Raw genomic sequence first — 14,332 nt, 5'->3', positions numbered from 1 at the left:
CCCCCCCCACAGGAGTGAACAGGTGTACAGAAACCGGAAGAGTTATCATTCCATGAATGTACAGATGGTATGTTTGGCAGAGCAGTACATCTCCCATGTGAATGCCATGTTCCCTGGCTCAGTGCATGACGCCTACATCCTGCGGAATAGCAGCATCCCTTATGTGATGGGTCAACTCCAGAGGCACCGTGTGTGGCTATTAGGTGAGCCCCTGGAAGCAAGACAGTGGGAATCGGTGTCTGGTGTTATCCCTACAGGTTAGTGTGTGTCTAACAGTTGTCCCTCGCCATTTGCAGGTGACTCTGGGTACCCCAACCTGTCATGGCTACTGACCCCAGTGAGGAATCCCAGGACCAGGGCAGAGGAACGCTACAATGAGGCCCATGGGTGAACTAGGAGGGTGATCGAGCGGACGTTCGGCCTCCTGAAGGCCAGGTTCAGGTGCCTGCATATGACAGGTGGATCCCTATTCTACTCACCAAAGAAGGTGTGCCAGATCATCGTGGCCTGCTGTATGCTTCGCAACTTGGCTTTGCGACGACAGGTGCCTTTTCTGCAGGAGGATGGTCCAGATGGCAGTGTTGTGGCAGCTGTGGAGCCTGTGGACAGTGATGAGGATGAAGCAGAGGAAGAAGACATGCAGAACGGGGACTCAGTGATCCAGAAATATTTCCAGTGAAACACAGGTGAGAATACATTCCTGCCTACTACATGTACTTAAACACTGCTACCTCACTACTGTGTGTCGTTTTCACCCAGTGTATGGTCACTGAGTTGTCACTTTCCCTTACGGTTTCACAGATGTGGGTCCCAACGTGTGTCATCTGCTTAGATTCCTCACGGACTAGAGCTGTGTGACATAGGTATGTTGACATGACTATTTCAAGAACATTTGGTTACTGTAATTGCAAATACACTATTTCGAAATCACAGACAGACTCCAGATCATTTTGTGCTTTAGGTGTGTTTATTTAAAAGCAAAATATTGGAGGGGGAAGTTAAATGGTGAGGGGTGATGGCGGAGGAGTGTCCGTGGCAGAGTCCAGTCTATTAGTCTCACAGGTGCATTGCCCATATGGGCAGAGGAAGTGGATCTGGGGCAGTTTAATTATGGACAGGGTGACAAAGTGGGAAAGTGGGATGACAATCAGGGTGGTCTCATTTCTTAGCGGGGGTCTTGGCATTGTGCTCTGTCTTGTTCCTAGATCTCAGGGACCGTTTGTGGGGTGGTTCTCCCTCTGCAGGGGGTGGGGTGCTGGTGTGGTGGTCCTGTGGCGGGGCATCCTGTCCACTAGCGCCGGCGGAGGTGGTGGGCAGTTCATCGTCCATGATAGTGTCAGGGGCACCTTGGAGTGCCACAGTGTCCCTCCTGGTGTTAAGTAGTTCCTTCAGCACCCCTACGATGGTGCCCAGGGTGGAGCTGATGGTTCTGAGTTCCTCCCTGAAGCCCATATACTGTTCCTCCTGCATGCGCTGGGTCTCCTGAAACTTGGCCAGTACCGTTGCCATCGTCTCCTGGGAGTAATGGTATGCTCTCATGATGGAGGAGAGGGCCTCGTGGAGAGTGGGTTCCCTTGGCCTGTCCGCCCCCTGTCGCACGGCAGCCCTCCCAGTTCCCCTGTGTTCCTGGGCCTCCGTCCCCTGGACCATGTGCCCACTGCCATTGCCCCCAAGTCTCTGTTGTTGTTGGGGTGGTGGGTTATCCTGGGTTCCCTGTGGTGGTGGACACACAGCTGCTTGACGTGCCCTGGGGCCGGAGGTATGGGCCCGCTGGGTAGGTGCTGTGCTGGTGTTTCCAGAGGGGGAAGGTCTGTGGTGGCCTGTGCCTGTGTGAGGGGAACCGACTGTCCAGAGGTCCCCGATGGTCCGGGCTGGTCATCTAGATCCAGTTGGACAGAGCTGCTGTCATCACTGTGGGCCTCTTCTGTGGGTGGAGTGGACATGTCTGGAACCTCCTGTCTGGTGACGTTGGGTAGTGGTCCTGCAGGGGTGGAAAGGCATGATTATTGCATCTGTGTGTGGCATGGTGTGCAATGGGTGGGTGACCGTGTACCCCAGTGCTGGCATTCCTGTGAGGGAGCTTGTGTGATGATGGTTTAGGGGGTTGTATGGGTATGTGCAGTGGGCATGCTTTAGTGATGGGTGTCCATGCTTTGTTGTTGCATGCAGGGCTTGGTGTTGGGATGTGTGGTTTGTGATATTGGTACATTTGTGAGGAGTTGGAGTGATAGGGGTGAGGGCGAGATTGGGGATATGTGATAGCATGCAGGTAGTGTGGGGGATGTAATAGTTAAGATTTGACTTACCAGAGTCCATTCCTCCACCAACTCCTGCGAGGCCCTCAGGAGGCAGAATCGCCAAGACCTGCTCCTCCCATATTGTTAGTTGTGGGGGAGGAGGTGGGGGTCCGCCGCCAGTCCGCTGAACCGCCAGGTGGTGTCTTGAGACCACAGAACGCACCTTCCCCTGTAGGTCGTTCCACCTTTTCCAGATGTCCTCCCGATTTCTTGGGTGTTGTCCCACTGCGTTGACCCTGTCCACTATTCTTCGCCATAGCTCCATCTTCCTTGCAATTGAGGTGTGCTGCACCTGTGATCCAAATAGCTGTGGCTCTACCCGGACGATTTCCTCCACCATGACCCTGAGCTCCTCCTCCGAGAACCTGGGGTGTCTTTGCCGTGCCATGGGGTGGTGTGGATGATGTGTGGGGTGGTGTGTGTGGTGATAAGTGTGGTGATATGAAGTGGTGTGTTGTGTGAGGTGCGTGGAAGTTGTGTGGGTGATGGTGTTATGTGCCTGTGGATGCTGTTGTAGTTGCTGGTGGTGTCTCTCTCTGTGCTTCGTTCTCAATTTTTGGTAGTAGGGGTTTGTGGGTGATGTGGGTGTGTGTTTTATATAGTATTGGGTGTGTGGGAGTGGTGTGTGTATGTGTATCAGGTGTGTGTATTTTGAATTGTCCAATGTGGCTGTGTTTTGTAAGAGTGTGTGTATTTTGAGCGCGGCGTTGTGTACCGCCAATGGAATACTGCGGTTGAAAGACCGCTGCATGGATTCGTGTGTCGTGATAGTGTTGGCATATTTCTGTTGGTGTGACGGCAGAGGTTTTGTTTTCACCAGTTTATCACTGACCTTTGGTGTGGCAGACTTGTGTGGGTGTCTGAATTTTGGCGGGCTCCAAGATGTAGGTCATAATAGCTGTGGCGAAATTCCGTGTTTTGGTGGTCTTCTGCATGGCGGTAAGCGGCTTTTACCGCCAATGTTGTAATGACCGCAATAGTGTCACCATCCAGCCTACTTTGAATTCTGATCATTTTACAGCTCATCACTTCTAGCATTGGGTGCTGAACTCATGACTCACTCACACTAAACACTTCAACACTACACAGGACAGACAATATCACACTTACCGGATACATCTGGGTCCTCAAATCTTGCCACCTCACCTATGGTGTGGGGGGAGGTCCACTGAAATATATGGATGGAAAACCATGGTTAGTATCACATCAATGTCACTACTAGTGGACAACATATGGCTGCATGTACTATTTCAGAAGAGTAAGGAAATTATCCAGGTTGTGGACATCGCAACAGACACACCACTGCAAACTCACAATGAGACTGTCACTCTGGTGAATGAGAGCCATACACCTGCACTCTTACACTGCACCTGAGACTCATGTAGTGCTACAACAACCATGTGTGACCAATCTGTAGAAGATGGAACTCCATGGAATGAGGAGGAGTTGGGTGAAAGATAAATGACACAACCCTTGTGCTCTGCAAGGCAACTGATTCATGTATTCTGGCCTGTCTTACAAGACACACAGAGGCACTTTGTGGAGGACATGCGGCTAAATAGTCAGTCTGCAACCTTCATGCATTGAGTAATCCATGACTAATGTGTCACAGTTGGGTGATGGCATCAAATGGCCCATTGCTAATGCCCCCTAAGGCGTGTATCCCCCCTTTGTAAACATAATGACAGGGATTATATATGTGAAAATCTGACATTATTGCACCACACATGGTTTGTCGTATTTAGTTATCACAATCAACTTACAAATGGTATGGTGGCAGTGTCTTGGCTTATCATACATGACACAATGGTGGGGCACAGATTTGCCATGGCCCCTGAAATGTGTGACTTAGTGATGGGTATGCATGACTTGCCTAACTTCTGACTTGCATTGGTTAAATGTTAGGATATGTGAAGCCCATATCTAGAATGGCACAGTGACACTTCATTCTGGTTGCATGCAACCTGTCCAGAAGCACTGCATGCAGCACACCAACACATCTGTTACTGTCATTCAAGTGCAGTGAACAGTAATGGGTTAGCCAATGGGGTACTCACCAACAGGGCCACCAATCACCACACCAAGATGGTCCAGAAGATCCTGCTCCCTGACCACAAGATCAGCCCAGCAATGCTACAGCTGATGGTCATTGCGACTGCTGTGGTACACCCTCTACAGTTCGTGGAGCACCTTTCCCCACCGCAGCCACCTTGCCTCAGTGCGGTAGCCGTTAATCACACTCCCACCCATCTCTAGGGTCAATAGGAGGTAGTGGGCTACCAGCCAAATAAAGCCTCCCAGCTCCTCCTCCACCATTCTCGTCTGCCTCCCCTTGCCAGACATTACACTGGGGAATAGGTAGAAAAAAATTAAAACAATAGTATTTAGAAACAGAAACAATGAAAGGAAACATAACACCCACAAAGTCACTAACTCAACTAACCCACCTATAGAACTAACCCAGACAGACATCCCACAGCACAAGTACAAGGTAAAATACTGTAGACACACAAATTCACAGACATTGGGACAAATGACAATCAAATTCAACAGTAACACAACAAGAGGGACAGCACAAGGTACACTAAATAGCAAGAAGACACCACCAACTCCAAAACACAACCACACAGTCAAAAGAGGCAGAGACTGTAAAGAGAAAGTGAAAGTACACCCATTGTACCATGCCTGTAAACAGGATTTGCTATCACATCACTTTCTGTGCCCTTACGACACGTTTTCTGTTATGCGTGTATTTTTTTGACACATCTGATATTTGCATGAGTATTTCTGATGCATTACTCACATGTGAGTAATGCATCTATTTACATTGACACCTTGCCCTTATGCGTCGATTTAACAGCAAATCAGCATTGTGATGGGTGCGAAGGTGGAAAAACGATAGGGACCCATGGGTGATGTACTTTGCGTTTGCAAACATTTTTGACGCATTTGTGTCTTTTTTTCATTCTAATCCTGATTGCGTGATTTTGACATTTGTTAATGTGTGCACCGTGATCAACATAAAAATTGTATGTTCTGGGCTGCAGTATGGCATTTTGTGTATGGCCATATGTAGTAGTCCATTGTACAATGTGATTTGTGTGTGATTGGTCTGTTACACCAATGTGTGTGTTAGAGAATCAACAGCATCCAAATGTATACACTTCATGCATATGTTTGTATGTGTGACAACAGTGTATCCACATATGTATGGCAGTCAGTACTATGCAAGTGTTATGGTATGTGATTGTGATTCGTGTTGACTTATGTGCTGTGTGTAATTGTCTTACAGAGCATCACATTTCATACAACCTTCACAGCTCAGGGATTGTTGATGATGGCTGATGAGTGCTATTTGGCAAATGTTACCCGACAAATGTCTCTATATGTTGATCTTGGGTATATGGATGACTTGTGTGGACTACACATATGTCTGACATGTATATATCTTTGCTACATACTGACACACCCTGCCTACATTCCAACCATAGCATGTATTGAACACAATGGACAGTTGAAAATCATAACATTTTGCTACGTACTTACAATTACTTTGCGGTCTATCTGTAGCCCTAGCTGCATATGTTCACATCCATTCTGATGTGTATTCCACAGATATGTCCGTGCAAAGTGTGTGGTCACGTGTCCCCTGTGACAGGATTGGGCTCCATGGCAGTGGCAGGAGTGATTTCCATGGATTCACTGTGCATGCTCCATTTCTCCCATCGTTTGTCATACCTGGGCTAATCATGTTGAGCATTGTCACCAATTATGTCCCCACCTTGTCACACATGCTCCATGCAGCCATTGCAACTCTTACAATGAGTTGTGTTAGTGGTCTGTTCAAACATCACAGTCTCACCATATTTTGAAATCCACTGCCTAATGTGTGGGCCCCTTATTTAGGTCATTTTTAGCCATGCAGTTGTTGTGTGTGATGAGCTATTGTTATACAAGTTGGCAACGTGGATGTAATTAATATGTTGTGGTCCAGAAACTGTGTCCTTCTGTTGTCACATTCAAGTGATGAGGCTAATTGTGATGTGTGTGATGGTAGCAGTTCACTCTTATGCTTCACATGTGATGTTGCTACAGTACTCTTCAGATTTGTATTTGTGACATGCTCCCTGAGGTTAGACTGATAATCCTAACGTATATGTTTAAGAGATTGAAAACAACAAAGCCAGATTGTGTGAACGAGTGAGATGTTTATTGACAAAATCTACAAGGTGAGTTACGTGATGATTATGTGAAGTAGTTCTGTACAGTGTTCAGTCTGCGGCATATCCCAACATCTGTGTTGTGGTATTTCCCCTCAGTTTCTTCTCCACCATCATCCTCCTCTTCCTCAGGCAGCTCTTCAACCTGCTCATATAATGATATGTTCATCCGTACACATATGTTGTACCTGATAGCACAAGTCAAATTGATCTAGCAGACCATTTGTGGAGCATACATGAGGCTGCCTCCTGTGATGTCCAGGTACCTGAATCTGTAATTCACGATCTCAAATGTCCTCCCCACAATGGTCCGTGTCCTCCAATGTCCCTCAGTATATGCACGCTCAGCTGCTGTCCTTGGGTTGTGAAACGGGGTCATTGTCCATGGCTGTATGCCAGAACCCAAATCTGCTGCAAAAAGTTACAGAAGTAATTTGTTCTAAGGGCTTGCAATAGGTAAGTCATGTAGCATGGCAGTTGGTATTAGGATCTGGTTGTGGCTCATATGTATTTGTGTTTTGGTGTGAGTTCCTATCCTTGTGTGATCTTTCCTCAGCACTAGGTTCTTGGACACGACAATCTTGTGTTTGGGTCAAGTACCTAGAACACTTGATTTGGATTCCATACTGATAGTCATTATGTATTTACCATGGGTTGTGTAGTGCACCTTTGTATCTGTGTGCTATCACTATCGGGGACATAACACAGATCCTAACAACATAATGGGGTCAGATGTGGTGGCAACATGGTAGCATTACAGTGCCTGGACATCCCATCCCTTTTGCCATGTGTCATTGCAGATGATGTGTGACACTTACGGCCTATGAAATTAAGTGGGAATGCACAACATGTCTCCTAAATTGTCTGCTGTGTCCTGTAACATTTCAACTATGCGAAATGCCCTACGTGTGAAATGTTACTTGGCAGCCCTTTGTTGTCCCCTGTGCCAGTTGCTCATATGTACCTGTGCACCAAAGCTACCTATCCTACACCAGGGTACTTGACTATCTGACTTGTGGAGGTGGATGTATCTGTGCTGGACGGTACACTACCCTGGACATATGCTTTTTTGATGGCCAATTGACTCCTTCTGTGTGTGCAGCCATGTGCAGCATGCATTTGTGCCACATTTATCTGAGTTCATAGCATAGTCTACTTCCTACTTGCAACCTGCATACCACACCCCTGGGGTGGTATTTGTTGTTGGCACTTCCTCAGGTTTTAGAGGACAGCTACATGTCAGTCTGCACCTTCATGCTATGTATCTTGTGGTGCCAGACGTGCAGCGAGAAACAGTGCATACCGCTTCCTCGCTACATACAGCATGGGAGGGTGGCCAATTTGGAATGTGGCTTCAAGTAATGAAGAGATGGTTGTCTGACAAAATGTACATACAGTGCAGGCCATGACTATGGCACTGTGGGCTATTACATTGTTCCCTTGTTGTACCTGAGTGGCAGCTAATGTTTGTGTCTGCCATGAGGTGCCCAAGGGTGTGTGTCCCATTGTCACAGGATGATCAACATAACTAGTAGTGTCTCTCCTATCTTCCTAAACATTAATCTGTATTTCTACTGTCAACACATGCACCGTTTAGGCTATGGGATGTAGCTCAGCTACTTAGCAAATGTGTCCCTTGGTACAGTGCATGTGAGGTCAGTGATGTACTGCTGTCTCCTACTGGGTCTTACTATGACATTCATGATCTGCACTGTCTGACTGTGTCTCTACCTCCTGATACGCCATTTCTTGTATCTAGTACAGACATTATGGTGTTGTGAGTCAGTGAGTGTTGCATGTGAGGTGACTGTGGTTCCACTTCTCACACATCTGGCACATGGTATATGATGGGGATTGTTCTTGTATTCCTATGTATGTGAGCCAATGCATCAGGCAGATGTCTCTGCACGCTACAGGTAAGTTAGGTATGTGTTGATGAGATGCAGTTGATATAGGCGCAAGTTGTGTGGTGTTTGATATTTGTTCTGTATCAGGGTGTCAGGGTGTCAGGGAGATGATGGCGTCTAACACCTTTGGCAGGAATGCAGAGAACGACAGCTGTGAGACACCACCAACCAGTGCACCTGTTGTTTGGAATGAGCCACTTGCTCTTTTATTGTTATAGGTGGTATGTTGGGTAGGGTCTGCAGGCTGCCTGCAATTTGGGGCTCAATGTGGTGCAGCAGGTGTAGTATGCCTTGCCAGTTGAGTCTATAAGTCCTAATAATGTCCAGGTCCCTGAGGCCAAGGAGGGTTGTCCTGGTTCTGAAGACCCTCTCCTGCCCTCTGCATTGCCTTTGTGGGCTGCGTCGTCATGCTGGTGATTGCTGGTGGGTTGCTGTCCTCTGCACCATCTAGCAAGCTGTATCAGTATCCCCTTCATCTTCTCCTATGGGTTGTAATGTTGCATCTGTGTGTTTTCCTTAAGTAGTGGTATGTTTGTCTCATTTTAACACCTGCCCTGACCTAGGCGTTACGTTTTGACGCAAATTGGTGATAGCATCGTTTTTTGGGTCTGCCTCCCGCCCGTGCGTCTTTTTTGCCCGTGTGGTTAAATATGGTGCTAGGGTGTTTGAGTAAATCTTTGGAGAGGAACGTCTACCCTGCATATCATTGACGCAAGGAGGTTTCACGCATCTGAAAAATAAACGTTAACACTAACATTTTGACGCTAGATGGGTCTAGCATCAAAATATAATTATGGCATTGGTTTGCACTGAATTAGCGTAAAAAATGATGCTAAGTCAGTGCAAACAGAATATAAATATGGGCCATAGTTCTTGCAGAAAGAAGGACTGCTGCAGCAATATCAAGCCAATGCCATGCAGATGCGCATTTCGGAGTTCAGTGACCTTCAGGTAACGAACCTTCCTCAGTGCCCACGACAATATCCCAAAAAATTATTAAAAACAGTAGGGAGTCTATGGTCCTAATGCCAGACACATCTACAAACAAAAATCTGTATTAATTTTGAATACAGCTAAACAACTATTTGATCTTAACTCAGTGACTGTGTCTCCAATGTGCACCAAAAGACAAGATAAGAAGACAAGGGATGTCTGATTCTGTCTCTATATCCTAATTGCTCCAAACAAAACCCATGGAGGGAAAAGTGAGATGAATAAATAATAAACACCACCACTGTGCAATAAGAAAATAAATAACACAATCATGCATCTCCCAATTTACAAATACAAAAACTCATCATAGAAAAGCATGTGCAAATACAGAGAAAAGAAATAATCATTTGCAATGAAATAGAGTGGATATGGAGGCAGAGGGAGGCTGTTAAACCCTCATGCTACCCCTCAAGATCTTGTGATCTACCAAAGAGGCTGCGGGAAACCCGGTGACTACAGACAACCCTCCAAGCACTGTTACCTCAAGCGGTATCCTACTTGTCCTGTTTTCTTGCAGGCATCCATTATGTGGCAGCTTTTTCTAAGGATTCTGAACAGGGACACCAAAAGCACAAAATGGGGTCACACACTGAAATATAATTATAGCCCCTCAGTGTACATATATCACCATACATCACATACATGGTGATAGTCCCATATATGATAGCATTACAAAAAGGGGGAAATTTACCTAAAACGGCCCGAAACCAATGAAAATTCTCCACAGTAGTATAGTTTTCACCAAAAATAAAGCACTCTGGCCCTCATTCTGACCCTGGCGGTCAGTGTTAAAGCGGCGGCCAACCCGCCAACAGGCTGGCGGCCGAAAAATATGAATTCTGACCCTGGCGGGAACCGCCAACACAGGCCGCCGCTTTAACACTCCGACCGCCACGGCGGTACAAGCAAACAGCGCGGCGGTCACCGCCAACAGGCAGGCGGCAGACAATGTACCGCCCACCCTATCACGACCCACCAATCCGCCACCTTTTCCGGGGCGGGAGCCCCGCCGATAAAAACACGGCGGAAACAGACATCTCCAATGGAAAACGCTTACCTCGACACACTCCACGCGGAATCGGAACAGCATGGAACCCGAACTCCACATCCTCCCAGCCATTGCCTTCCTGCTGTTCTTCCAGGATCACAAACCACGCCGCAGACGACAACGGTGAGTACTGCACCTACGACACAGGGGAGGGGGGAGGAAGAAAGGTTACGGGCACACACATACGCAACACACCCACCCCCACCCTCACCCCCACCGAAATACCTACACACCTATGCAGATAAAAAAGTCAGAGTGACACCCCCAACCCCCCCCAAACAAAGACAAAAGCCAATGAATGTAAAAGTAGAACCATATTATTGCAACAATAAAGTATAGCGACCTTAGCAATATATGAAGAATGAATACACATCTAGAACTCCATCCATACAAGCAGCAAAAGTCTGGCCCAGTCAATCAAAGTCCCAAGGTCCGTGGGCCAATGTGCAGCAACACATGGGCAAAGCCCACGCACGAGATCCAGTCCATTGGAGAGAACAATGCTGGGGCATCACTAAAATAAAAAGACAGGCACCTCAGGGTGAAGGGAAGGGGGGGCACCTCAGCCACATGAGTCCACGACGCCAGATCCACGAAGGGCCTCCATGCCCACTGTGCCATCCTGGGGAGTGCAAAGCCACAGTCTCACAAGTCTCTACAGTGGGTGGATTGCCCACTGTGCCATCCTGGGGAGTGCAAAGCCACAGTCTCACAAGTCTCTACAGTGGGTGGGTTGCCCACTGTGCCATCCTGGGGAGTGCAAAGCCACAGTCTCACAAGTCTCTACAGTGGGTGGGTTGCCCACTGTGCCATCCTGGGGAGTGCAAAGCCACAGTCTCACAAGTCTCTACAGTGGGTGGGTTGCCCACTGTGCCATCCTAGGGAGTGCAAAGCCACAGTCTCACAAGTCTCTAGAGTGGGTGGATTGCCCACTGTTTCATCCTGGGGAGTGCAAAGCCACAGTCCATCAGTTGGATTACAGAGACCACTGGTCATGGAGGAGGCATGGTGGGCAGAGTGCGTCGTGAAGGCCTGCCCGACACAGAACCGGGACTGCCAATGGGCCAGCGGTGCTTGACAGGAAGGGCCCAGCGGAGCGGTGCTTGAGATGAAGGGCCCAGCGGAGCAGTGCCTGAGAGGAAGGGCCCAGCGGAGCGGTGCTTGACAGGAAGGGCCCAGCGGAGCGGTGCTTGAGATGAAGGGCCAGCGGTGCGGTGCTTGACAGGAAGGGCCCAGCGGAGCGGTGCTTGACAGGAAGGGCCCAGCGGAGCGGTGCTTGAGATGAAGGGCCCAGCGGAGCGGTGCTTGAGATGAAGGGCCCAGCGGAGCGGTGCCTGAGATGAAGGGCCCAGCGGAGCGGTGCTTGAGATGAAGGGCCCAGCAGAGCGGTGCTTGACAGGAAGGGCCCTGTTCAGCGGTGCTTCTCACGGTGGGGCCCTGTTCAGCGATTCTGCTCACGGTGGGGCCCTGTTCAGTGGTGCTTCTCACGGCGGGGCCCTGTTCAGCGGTGCTCCTCACGGCGGGGCCCTGTTCAACGGTGCTTCTCACGGCGGGGCCCTGTTCAGCGGTGCTTCTCACGGCGGGGCCCTGTTCAGCGGTTCTGCTCACGGCGGGGCCCTGTTCAGCGGTGCTCCTCACGGCGGGGCCCTGTTCAGCGGTGCTCCTCACGGCTGGGCCCTGTTCAGCGGTGCTTCTCACGGCGGGGCCCTGTTTAGCGGTGCTCCTCACGGCTGGGCCCTGTTCAGCGGTGCTTCTCACGGCGGGGCCCTGTTCAGCGGTGCTCCTCACGGCGGGGCCCTGTTCAGCGGTTCGGCTCACGGCGGGGCCCTGTTCAGCGGTTCTGCTCACGGCGGGGCCCTGTTCAGCGGTTCTGCTCACGGCGGGGCCCTGTTCAGCGGTGCACCTCACGGCGGGGCCCTGTTCAGCGGTTCTGCTCACGGCGGGGCCCTGTTCAGCAGTGCTCCTCACGGCAGAGCCCTGTTCAGCGGTTCTGCTCACGGCGGGGCCCTGTTCAGCGGTGCTCCTCATGGCGGGGCCCTGTTCAGTGGTGCCTGTCTTCTGTTTCCAGTGAACCACACCTGGCCAATATTTGCCGCTCACTCTGCATCGGACCTTTCCGTTGCGGGGCCCTCCTGTGATGGAGTCCTGGGGCCCTGGCTCTCCTTCGATACCCCCGGAATGGGGCTGGTGGGGCCCTCATGGCCAAGTCGGCTGCTCCCTGCCCTTTGCTCCTTGCTGCCCTTGCCCTCCTTGGCAGACTGTCCGTGGCCCTTGGCTCCCTTACCCGATGTGGCAGGTGACGGTGCAAGGCTACCCTCCTTGGGGGCAGGCGTATCAGGCCTGTCGTGCCTGCCCTTCAGTTTCTTGGTCCTCTTCCCAGGGGGGGGGGGGCTGGCTGTGCCTTTGCTGCTGGACGATGTCCCAGCCCAAGGAAAGGGCGGACTCCAAAAACCAGGCAAGACGTTCTTTGGAGTTGCTGGGCTGGTGGTGGCTGAGGTGTTTGTGGAACTCTTACGGGATGGAGGGGGTGGGTCAGGTGAGGAAAAGAGGTCCACTTTGGAGAGGAAAATTTTCTTTGGAGCCATGGGAAGGGTGGCTGGAGTGGGTATGGGAGTGGAGGAAGAGGATGTGGTTGTAGGAGAGTCAAGTGTGCTGTCTTTGGGTGCAGGTGCTTGGGCAGGAGGCTGACGTGAGGTGGATGGCTGTTGTTTGGGTGCCTGCCTGCGTTTGTGTGGTTGGGAAGCGGGGGTGACAGACACACTGGGAGAGGACACAGGGGACGTGTACATGGCAGTGGGGGTGGTGACTGCACGTGTGCGGACTGGTGTGGAGGGTGTGCTGGTGATGGGTGCAATGGCTGATGGTGGTGTGCTTGCAGGTGTGTGTGGAGACGTCACAGGGAGGGAGGAGGGAGACGAGGAGGTGGGGGACACAGAGGAGGTAGTGGCTGTTGGCATGTCTGCATCTGGATGTTGCTTGGGTGAATGCTTGTGTGTCCTGTGGTGCTTATGTCTGTATGAGCTGCCCTTGGGTGTTGAGGTGTGTGCAGGCTGGTCTGTAGGTGTGGATGGGATAGGCAGAGGAACAGGGGAGTGGGACTGGGTGGAGGGAGTCAGAAGAGGGAGTCTGGAGACAGGGACAATGGCTGCCATCAGTTCTGAGGCCAGAGCGTTGAACGATCGTTGATGGGCAGCCTGACCCGAATGAAGGCCCTCCAGGTATGCATTGCTTTGATGCACCTCCCTCTCCACACCCTGGATGGCATTCAAAAGGGTAGACTGCCCAACAATGATGGTCCTCAGGAGGTCAATGACCTCCTCACTGAGGGCAGCAGGGGTGACTGGGGCAGGGCCTGAGGTGCCTGGGGCGAAGGAGATGGCCGGCTTCCTGGCCTTGCGGGCACGGGCCTAGGGCCGAGGGGCTGCTGGGAGGGCGGAGCTGGTGCGCTGGGTGGCGGCTGTACCTGTTTCTGCGGTGGGCACGGATGTTGCCGCCACCGCAAGGGAGCTCCCTTCCGAGGACGTGTCGGTGTCGCTGCCGTCTCCACGGGTCCCCGTGGTGGAGCCCCCCTCGCCTTCCGTATCACTGGTCATGTCGGAGTTCGTTGCATGTGCCTCCGGGGCCATGTGAGATGCAGCTCCCTCTTGCGCCGATGCCACTTCTCCTCCGCCTGATAATGCTAATGCACACATTCACAGATAAACAAAGAAAATGGGGGGGGTGGAAAACATAAAGACAAGTTGAGTGCATGCATTAGGGACACCGTTGGCAGAGAGGAAAAACACAGAAGCCCCCTGCACTACGCTGCGCACTTGGGGTACACTACTCATTCACTGGGACATGCCCTACAAGCCTATGGGCGACAAC

Source organism: Pleurodeles waltl, chromosome 1_2, assembly GCF_031143425.1.
Source record: "Pleurodeles waltl isolate 20211129_DDA chromosome 1_2, aPleWal1.hap1.20221129, whole genome shotgun sequence".
NCBI lineage: Eukaryota > Metazoa > Chordata > Amphibia > Caudata > Salamandridae > Pleurodeles > Pleurodeles waltl.
This window is presented reverse-complemented; position numbering follows the sequence as displayed.